The sequence below is a fragment of the Myotis lucifugus genome, unplaced genomic scaffold, assembly GCF_000147115.1.
Source record: "Myotis lucifugus unplaced genomic scaffold, Myoluc2.0 scaffold_13, whole genome shotgun sequence".
NCBI classification, from domain to species: domain Eukaryota; kingdom Metazoa; phylum Chordata; class Mammalia; order Chiroptera; family Vespertilionidae; genus Myotis; species Myotis lucifugus.
Genome location: NW_005871061.1, coordinates 335,639 through 347,224, shown reverse-complemented (window position 1 = coordinate 347,224; position 11,586 = coordinate 335,639).

Sequence of the window (11,586 nt, the reverse complement as noted above, 5' to 3'; positions counted from 1 at the left end):
TGCAAAGTAATGGTTATAAGGATGCTCTAATAGCTGGATGACAAATACACACAACTCAATGAGAATTATAAGGAGCTGAATGAGAATGTCACCAACATGAAAAGGAACCAAGAGGAAATGAAGAATGACATAGCTGCAATAAAGAACACAATGGGAGGCTTAAACAGCAGACTAGAAGAGGCTGAGGACCGCATCAGCGAATTAGAAGACAAGGTAGGAAAAAACACACAAACACAGGAGCAACTGGAAAAAAAACTTAAAAAGCAAGAGGAGAGCTTAAGGGAGCTTTGGGACAATGCAAAACGAAACAACATTTGCTTAATAGGGGTACCAGAAGGGGAGGAGGAGAAGCAAGGAATAGAAAACCTGTTTGAAGAAATAATGACAGACAACTTCCCTGATACTGGCAAGAAAAAAACTACACAAGTCCAAGAAGCACATAGAGTGCCAAACAAGATGAACCCCCAAAGACCAACACCAAGACACATCATAATTAAATTGGCAAACACAAACGACAAAGAATCTTAAAGGCTGCCAGAGAGAGACAGAAAGTTACCTACAAGGGAACTCTTATTAGAATATCAGCTGACTTCTCAACAGAAACACACCAGGCAAGAAGGGAAAGGAATGAAATATACAAAGTGATGCAAAGCAAGGGAATAAATCCAAGAATACTATACCCAGCAAGGCTATCATTCAAAATTGAAGGTGGCATCAGGAGCTTCAAGACAAAAAAGGGCTAAGAGAGTTTATTACCATCAAACCGGCAATGCAAGAAATGCTAAAGGGACTGCTGTAAAAAGAAACAGAAAGACAAGAAGAAACACAAACATTAAGAATAAAAATGACCACAAACAAGTACTTTTCAATAATAACATTAAATGTAAATGGATTAAATGCTCCAATCAAAAGACACAGGGTAGCTGAATGGATGAGAAAACATGACCCATATATTTGCTGTCTGCAAGAGACCCACCTCAGAACAAAGGATTCACACAGACTGAGAGTGAAGAGATGGAAATTTTTTTTTCAGGCAAATGGAAATGAGAAAAAGCTGGGGTTGCGATAATTATATCTGACAAAATATACCTCAAAGTAAAGGCCATAACAAGAGATAAGGAAGGCCACTACATAATACTAAAGGGAGCAATTCAACAAGAAGATATAACTCTGGTAAACACATATGCACCCAATACAGGAGCACCCAAATTCATAAAACAACTTCTGGAAGATATCAAGGGAGAGATCGATAGCAATACAGTCATAGTAGGGGACTTTAATACCCCACTGACACCACTGGATAAATCCTCTAAACAAAAAATAAGCAAAGAAACATGAATCCTAAATGACTCACTAGATCAGATGGACTTAATTGACATCTTCAGAATATTTCACCCCAAAGCTACAGAATATAAATTCTTCTCCAGTCACATGGGACATTTTCAAAGATAGATCATGTATTAAGACACAGGCAAAGTCTCTTCAAATTCAAGAGAATAGAAATCATAACGAGCATCTTCTCAGATCACAATGGCATAAAACTAGAAATCAACTACAATAAAAACACTGAAAAAAATCAAACACTTGGAAGCTAAATAGCATGCTATTAAGCAATGACTGGGTTACCAGAGAGATAAAAGAAGAAATAAAAACATCATGGAAACAAATGACAATGAAAACGCAACAATCCAAAATCTATGGGACACAGTGAAAACAGTCCTGAGAGGGAAGTTCATAGCTCTACAGGCCTACCTCAAAAAACAAGAAAAACTGGCAATAAATGATCTAACCCTAAAACTCAAAGAGTTAGAAAGAGAGCAACAAGAAAAGCCCACAGTATCCAGAAGGAAGGAAATAATAAAGATCAGAGCAGAAATAAACGACATAGAGACCAAAAAGCAATACAAAAGATCAATGAAACCAAGAGCTGGTTCTTTGAAAGGATTAACAAGATTGATGAACCACTTGCCAGGCTCACCAAGAAACAAAGAGAAGGACCCAAATAAACAAAATCAGAAATGAAAGAGGTGAAGTAACAACTGACCCTACTGATATACAAAGGATTGTAAAAAAAATACTATGAACAACTCTATTCCAACAAACTGGACAACCTCGATGAAATGGACACATTCCTAGAAAAATACAAGCTTCCAAAATCAATCAGGAAGAATGAAAAAACCTAAATAGGCCAATAACTACTGATGAAATTGAAACAGTAATTAAAACGCTTCCGGCAAAAAAAGCCCTGGACCAGATGGCTTCACAGGGGAGTTTTACCGAACATTCAAAGAAGAACTAAAGCCAATCCTTCTCAGACTATTCCAAAAAATTCAAGAAGAAGGCACACTTCCAAGCTCTTTCTATGAAGCCAGCATTACCCTAATCCCAAAACCAGATAAAGACATTACAAAGAAAGAGAATTACAGGCCAATATCCCTCGTGAACATAGATGCTAAAATCCTCAACAAAATTCTAGCAAACCGAATCCAGCATTACATTAGAAAGATGATACACCATGACCAAGTGGGATTTATTCCAGGAATGCAAGACTGGTACAATATCCACAAATCAATAAACGTGATACATCACATAAACAAATTGAGAGACAAAAATCACATAATCATATCAATTGATGCAGAAAAGGCATTTGACAAAGTCCAACATCCTTTCTTGATAAAAACTCTCAGCAAAGTGGGAATAGAAAAATCATACCTCAACATAATAAAAGCTTTATATGACAAACATACAGCCAACATCATACTCAATGGGCAAAAACTAAAACCATTTCCCTTAAGAACAGGAACAAGACAGGGATGCCCACTTTCACCCTCTTGTTCCACGTACTACTGGAAGTGCTAGCCAAAGCAATCAGATAAGAAGAAGAAATAAAAGGCATCCAAGTTGGAAAAAAAAATAAAATTGTCATTATTCGCAGATGACATGATACTGTACTTAGAAATCCCTAAAGACTCCATCAAAAAATTATTAGACCTAATAAATGAATTTCGCAGTGTAGCAGGATACAAAATTAACACCAAGAAATCTATGGCATTTTTATATGCCAATAGTGAACTTACAGAAAGAGAAATTACAAAAAACAATCCCATTTACCATTGCACCAAAAAAATTAAGATACCTAGGAATAAACTTAACTAAGGAGGTAAAAGACCTCTACCCAGAAAACTACAGGACATTGAAAAAAGAGATAGAGAAAGACATAAACAGAGGGAAGAACATACCATGTACATGGATTGGTAGAATCAACATCATCAAAATGTCCATACTACCCAAAGCAATCTATAGATTCAATGCACTCCGCATTAAAATACCAACAGCATATTTCACAGATCTAGAAAGAACTCTCCAAAAATTCATCTGGAATAAAAAACCAAAAACCAAAAACAAAACCGAATAACTGCTGCAATCCTGAAAAAGAGGAACAAAGTAAGAGGGATCTCAATACCAGATATCAGGCTGTATTACAAAGCCACTGTTCTCAAAACTGCCTCGTACTGGCACAAGAACAGACATATAGACCAATGGAATAGAATAGAGAACCCAGATATCGACCCAAACCACTATGCTCAATTAATATTTGACAAAGGAGGCAAGAACATACAATGGAGTCAAGACTGTCTCTTCAATAAATGGTGCTGGGAAATTTGGTCAGACACATGCAAAAAATGAAACTAGACTACCAACTTACACCATACACAAAAATAAACTCAAAATGGATAAGGACTTAAACATAAGACGGGAAACCATAAAAATATTAGAGGAATCCACAGGTAGCAAAATCTCAGATATATGCCGAAGGAATTTCTTCACTGACACAGCTCCTAGGGCAATGGAGACTAAAGAGAAAATAAACAAATGGGACTATCTAATCTAATAAAAGAAAAACATGGTAATTAGCGTACGACCGCTACCCTTCCCATTGGCTAATTAGCGAGATATGCAAATTAATCACCAGCCAAGATGGCGGTTAACCGCCAACAAAGATGGCGGTTAATTTGCATATGTAGGCACAATGCAGGGAGGGGAAAGGGAAAGCACGGAAGAAGCCCCCTGCCACTGACAGTGATTGGAAACCCAGGGGGGAGCTAAGAGCCGGGGGGCAGGGCAAAGGCGGCCCCCAGGGCTGCCTTTGCCCTGCCCCCCAGCCATGATCGGAGAATCCGGTGCCTTTGCCCCACTGGCCAATAATAGCAGGAAGTAGGGGTGGAGCCAGCAATGGGAGCTGGGCAGGGGCGGAGCCTGTGATCGCGGGGCGGCTGCAGCTGGGGAGGTCCCCTGCCCAGGCCTAATGTCTCAGCCAGAGGCGTTAGGCCTGGGCAGGGGCAGTGCCAGCGATCATGGGGAGCAGGGGCAGAGTCGCCGATGGTGGGAGCTTGGGGTCCCCTGCCCAGGCCTAATGCCTTGGCCACAGGCGTTAGGCCTGGGAAGGGGTGGAGCAGGAGATCCCTTGGAGAGCTGTGGGTCCCCTGCCCAGGCCTAATGCCTGGGTGAGAGGCATTAGGGCGGAGTCGGCAATTGCAGGGAGCAGGGGCCGAGTTGACGATGGTGGGGAGCTGGGGGTCCCTTGACCAGGCCTAATGCCTTGGCCAGAGGTGTTAGGCCTGAGCATGGGCAGAGCCAGCGATCGTGAGCAGGGGCGGCGTGGGCGATCGTAGGGAGCTGGGGGTCCCCTGCCCACCCTGATCCGGGACACCCTTCAGGGCAAACCAGCTGGCTCCCACACGTGCACCAGGCTTCTAACCTATATAATAAAAGGGTAATGTGCACATGCAATTTTTTTTCCAAATATATTTTATTGATTTTTTACAGAGAGGAAGGGAGAGGGATAGAGAGTTAGAAACATCGATGAGAGAGAAACTTCAATCAGCTGCCTCCTGCACACCCCCTACTGGGGATGTGTACGCAACCAGAGTACATGCCCTTGACGGGACTCGAACCTGGGACCCTTCGGTCCACAGGCTGACGCTCTATCCACTGAGCCAAACCTGTTAGGGCGGTAATGTGCAAATTGACCCTAACAGCAGAACAACTGGGAATGACTGGTCACTATGACACACACTGACCACCAGGGGGCAGATGCTCAATGCAGGAGCTGCCCCCTGGTAGTCAGTGCACTCCCACAGGGGGAGCTCTGCTCAGCCACAAGCCAGGCAGACGGCATCACAGCGGCGATGGTGGGAGCCTCTCCTGCCTCCTCAGCAGCTCTATGGATGTTCAACTGCAGCTTCGGCCTGCTGGCAAGTGGACATCCCCCAAGGGATGTATCACTGCCAGCTTAGGCACAATCTCCCGGGGAGCAGGCCTAAGCCAGCAGGTGGACATCCCCCGAGGGGTCCCAGACTGCGAGAGGGCACAGGCTGGGCTGAGGGACCCCGAAGTGCACAAATTTTTGTGCACTGGGCCTCTAGTATCAAAATAAAAAGCTTCTGCACAGCAAAAGAAACCATCAACAAAACAACAAGAAAACCCACTACATGGGAGAACATATTTGCCAATGATATCTCTGATAAATGTTTAATCTCCAACATTTATAGGGAACTCATACAACATAACAAAAGGAAGATAAACAACCCAATCAAAAAATGGGCAACGGACCTAAATAGACACTTTTTGAAAGAGGACATACATAAGGCTGAGAGACATGAAAACATGCTCAAAGTCACTGAGAGATGCAAATCAAAACGACAATGAGGTATCATCTCACACCTGTCAGAATGGCTATCATCAACAAATCAACAAATGACAAATGCTGGCGAGGATTTGGAGAAAAAGGAACCCTCATTCACTGCTGGTGGGAATGCAAACTGGTGCATCCACTGTGGACAACAGTATGGAGTTTCCTCAAAAGACTAAAAATGGAACTTCCATTTGACCCAGTGATCCCACTTCTAGGAATATATCCCAAGAAACCAGAAACACCAATCAGAAAGGATATATGCATCCCTATGTTCATAGCAGCACAATTTACAATAGCTAAGATTTGGAATCAGCCTAAGTGCCCATCAGCAGATGAATGGATTGAAAAACTTTGGCACATCTACACAATGGAATACTATGCTGCTGTAAAAGGGAAGGAACTCCTACCATTTGCAACAGCATGGATGGAGCTGGAGAGCATTATGATAAGTAAAATAAGCCAGTCAGAGAAAGATAAATATCACATGCTCTCACTCATTTGTGGATTATAATGAACAACATAACCTGATGAACAAAAACAGATGTAGAGACAGAGAAGCATTGAACAGATGCTCAAAACTCAGAGGGAAGGTAGGGGAGAGTAGGGGTAAGGGGGAGAGATCAACCAAAGGACTTGTATGCATGCATATAAGCATAAGCGATGGATGTGGACAACAGGGGGTGAGGGTGAGGACAGGATCAAGGGGATGAAGGGACATTGGGGGTATAAGAACACATTTGTAATATCTTAATCAATAAAGGGAAAAACATAAAAATAAAAATAAAAATAATAAAATAATATGTCTTAATATAACAGATTTCTAGGATAACATCAAGCACCCTAACATTTATGTTATAGGAATTGCCAAAGTAGAAGAGGAGAAAGAGGCAGAAAATAATATTTGAAAAACTAATGTCTGAAAACTTTCCTAATCTAAGGGAACAGACATCCAGGTCCAGGAAGCACAGAGAGTTCCAAACAAGATGAACCCAAAGATATTTACATCAAGACATTGTAATTAAAATGGCAAAAGATAAGGATAAAGATACAATCTTAAAGGCAGCTATTAGGAAACATCAAGTCACATACAAGGGAAACCCCCTAAGGCTATCAGCTGATTTCTCAGAAGCAACTATACAGCTCAGAAAGGAGTGGCAAGAGATATTTAAAGTACAGAAAAAAATAACGTACAACCTAGAATACTACAACTGGCAAGGTTATCATTTGGAATTGAAGATGAAATAGAGTTTCCCAGACAACCAAAAAATAAAAGAGTTCACAACCACTAAACTGGCCTTTAAGGAATATTAAAGGGTTTTCTTTATGCAGAAAAGAGAAGGCTGTAACCAGAAATAAAGTACAGGAAAGAAAAATATATCACTTGTAGAGGCAAATATATAATAATCACAGTGAAATGACCACTTAAAAAGTTAATATGAAGGTTAAAAGAAAACAATAGCAAAATTAACTATAGCTACAATAAATAATCAGGATACATAAAACAAAAAATATAAAACATGATGTCAAAAACATAAAGAGTAGAGGGGTTAGTAAAAATTAGTGCTTGTGGAATGTGATTGAACTTAAATTCCTATGACCTTAAAATAGACTGCCATAGATATAGATAGGTATATATGAACCTCATGGTAACCATAAATAAAAAACATACAGAAATACACAAAAATGAACAAAAAGGGGAGAAACCAAGATGACGGCATAGGTAAACACCGGAGTTTGCTGCCTCACACAACCACTTCAAAAATACAACTAAAAGATGGAATGGACATCACCCAGAACCACAGGAAGGCTGGCTGAGTGGAAATTCTACAACTAGAAGGAAAGAGAAAAGCATACCGAGACTCAGAGGAGGTGCAGTGTGGAAGTAAAATACTAAGGTACAGAGGCACATGAGGAGCGGGCTGGCGGCTGAGGGCGCGGTTGTCTTTTTCAATCGGGAGGGAGTCTCAGGCTCTGAGCTCCAGTTCCGGGCGAGTATCTGAGGACCTAGACTCATACGGGAGAAGAGAGAGAGCAAGATATTGAAAACCTATTTGAAGAAATAATGACAGAAAACTTCCCCTATCTGGTGAAAGACATAGACTTACAAGTCCAGGAAGCGCAGAGAACCCCAAACAAAAGGAATCCAAGGAGGACCACATGAAGACACATCATAATTAAAATGCCAAGAGCAAAAGACAAAGAGAGAATCTTAAAAGCAGCAAGAGAAAGAAAGTCAGTTACCTACAAGGGAGTACCCATATGACTGTCAGCTGACTTCTCAACAGAAACTTTGCAGGCCAGAAGGGAGTGGCAAGAAATATTCAAAGTAATGAATGCCAAGAATCTATAACCAAGATTACTTTATCCAGCAAAGCTATCATTCAGAATTGAAGGTCAGATAAAGAGCTTCACAGATAAGAAAAAGCTAAAGGAGTTCATCACCACCAAACCAGTATTATATGAAATGCTGAAAGGTATCCTTTAAGAAGAGGAAGAAGAAGAAAAAGATAAAGATACAAATTATGAACAACAAATACACATCTATCAACAAGTGAATCTGAAAATCAAGTGAATAATCTGATGAACAGAATGAACTGGTGATTATAATAGAATCAGGGGCATAGAAAGGGAATGGACTGACTATTCTTGGGGGGGAAAGGGGTGTGGAGGATGCGGGAAGAGACTGGACAAAAATCGTGCACCTGTGAAAGAGGACAGTGGGTGGGGAGTGAGGGCGGAGGGTGGGGTGGGAACTGGGTGGAGGGGAGTTATGGGGGGGGGGAGAGGAACAAATGTAATAATCTGAACAATAAAGATTTAATTAAAAAGAAATGAAGAAAAAAGGATCTAATCAAAACACTAAATAAAACCAACAAATCAAAAGGAAATAGATTAAGAGAAGATAGGAATAGCAAAGAAAAACCAAAAAACAATTAACAAAATGACAAAAGCACAGACCTATCCATAATTACTTTAAGTGTAAATGAACTAAATGCTCCAATCAAAAGGCATAGGGTAGAAGAGATTAAAATGGCAGCGAAGTAAGTGGATGCTGCACAGACATGCTCCCAGGACCAAACTGTAATTATAACTAAAATACAAAACAAAACAAAACAAAAAACCACCATTGTGAATAATCAACTGAAGACTAGCTGGAGAGAACCCTGATAATCAAGGAGGGAAAGTGGAGACTGCATAGAGACTGGTACAAAAGGCAGAAGTGTGAAAGGGCTGGTCATGATCCCACAGACAGCAGCTGAAGTTCCAGAGAGATATCTAAGCTATTGGGGGTCGCCACTGAGAACTCTAGGGTCTTATACCCAAGCTGGGACCCCCAGCAGAGAGCACAAGACCTGAGAAAGGAGGTGCCCACATAACATCTGGCTGTGAAAAGCAGCAGGGTTGCTGTCTGCCAGGGAGAGATGGCTGGCCAATGTGCAAAATTTTGAGTGCAGCCACTCACCTTTGGACCCTATAGAGGGAGGGCAGAGTATACTGGAGCCATGTAAGTATAAGCCATGGTGGGGACTCTGGGGGGTAGAGCTTGGAAGGCAGACTCCCTAGTTTCCTGTGCTGAGTCAATCCCTAACACTGCAGAGGTCATCATCTTTGTCAGGCAAAACTTTGCTATCCAGGCAGTTTTTGCCTGGGGGAAAGACAGTTGACCAACCCTATTGGAAAACCAGTTTCAGACAACCATTAAGAGACTGAGAATAACAATTAGCCTCCAGGCAGAAACTATTGTCCTACCCTGTTGGAAAACCTCTCACCCCACCTGTGGACAATTGCTCAAAACTACTCGACTGAATCCAATCAATCTGCAGGCAGAAGCGGGGCTCTGGAGTCTTTGAGTCATTGCCTGATCTAATTAGTCAGAAACTGCATTTGGGTCCCCACCACAGACACTGTCCCAGATGGTGCAGGGAGATGAATGCCAGCAGGACCTTGCACCTTCCCTCCCCTTCCCACCCCGCTATGGACACTGTCCTGGACCACTCAGCAAGGCAAAAGCCAGCAAGACCTCAAAGTGACTGAAGCTGACACCAGTAAGCACCAGCTCAGTGGGGGAAGGGAATACAACTCAGAACAGGAACAATCGAAGCATGAGTCTCAAGGCAGACCCAGCCACTGAGCTAAGGGTCCCCAACCACTGGACTAGTAGGGATTTCAACTTCTTGAACCTCAATCAGTTTGCCCAGGACCAGAAAGGGACAGTGACTCACATTCACTTGCACTAGAGAAGTACCCAGGAGGCCCAAAATAGGCACACCAAGGGACCAGATTCAACATCAGAGCAAAATCCAGCAAGCCCCAAAAATAGTGGACCCAAAGCACCTGTATAACAGCTGGCATGATGACATTGAGTTGAACCTCACTGGCAGCAAGTCAGAGGGGAGATCCATCCCATGAATGGGATATCAACAATCGAGTCCTAATTACAACAGGAGAGTGCAAATAACACACACAAGGGGGCATTCCTAGAAAATCCAGCTCAGGAGAACAAAGAGACTGCACCACTGGACCCCTCAAGACACTTTCTACATAAGGCAATCCCACAAAGACTAGGAAGCATAACAATTCTATCAAATACAAAGAGACAAATAAAATGGGGAGAGAAAGAAACAACCCCCAAAGGAAAGAAAAGAAGGAATCTCCAGAAAAATAACTAAATGAAATGGAGGCAAGCAACCTATCAGACATAGAGTTCAAAGCAATAGTTATAAAGATGCTTAAGGAAATTAGTGCAAATTATAACATGATGAAAAGGGAAATAGAGGCCATGAACAAGAACCAGAAAGAAATGAAGAATGATATATCTGACATCAAGAACACACCGGAAAAAAAAAAGAACACACCGGAAGGTATTACAAGTAGACTAGATGAAGCAGAGGATTGAATTAGTGATTTGGAAGACAAGGTAGAAATAGATACCCAATTGGAGTAGCAAATAGAAAAAAGAATTAAAACTAAGAAGATACTTTAAGGGAGCTCTAGGACAACATGAAACATAACAACATCCACATTATAGGAATACCAGAAGCACACAAAGTAATGAAAAACAAGGGCCTAAATCCAACACTACTGTATCCAGCAAGGCTATCATTTAAAATTGAAGATGAAATAAAAAGCTTTCCAGACAAAAAAAATATATATAAATAAATAAATAAAGGAGTATATTACAACCAAACCAGTAATGCAAGAAATGTTAAAGGGAGTGCTTTAAGAAGAAGAAAAGGAGAGAGAAGAATCTTAGACATAAAGAAAATAATAATTGCAATAAATAAATACCTATCAATAATAACCTTAAATGTAAATGGATTAAATGGTCCTGTCAAAAGATATAGAGTGACTGAATGGATAAGAAAACATGACCCATATATATGCTGTCTACAAGAGACCCATGTCAAAATAAAAGATACACACAGACTGAGAGTGAAGGGATGGAAAAATATATTCAATGTAAATGAAAAGGATAAAAAGGCTGGGGTACTAATATTCATATCAGAAAAATAGTCTTCAAAACAAAGGCCATATAATAGACAAAGAAGGTCACTTCATAATACTAAAGGGAATGATTCAATAAGAAAGTATAGCCCATGTAAACATATATGCACCAAATATAGGAGCACTCAAGGACATTAAAAACAAACAAACAAAAAAACCCCACAACGATGGACTTTAAGAGAGAGATTGATGCTGGAAGCTATCCATTGTCTACATTATCAGGACAGTGTAAATAAGGAACCCAGAAGGCTGATAGACCTTGAGCTTTGGGAAGGGCCAAAGCTATGCACCAATTGTTTAGTTGAGACAATGGTGGCTCAAGCAATTTCCTAACCTAATAATCTCAAAGTGAATCTTTACTAATATTTACTGGACCTTTAAGATAG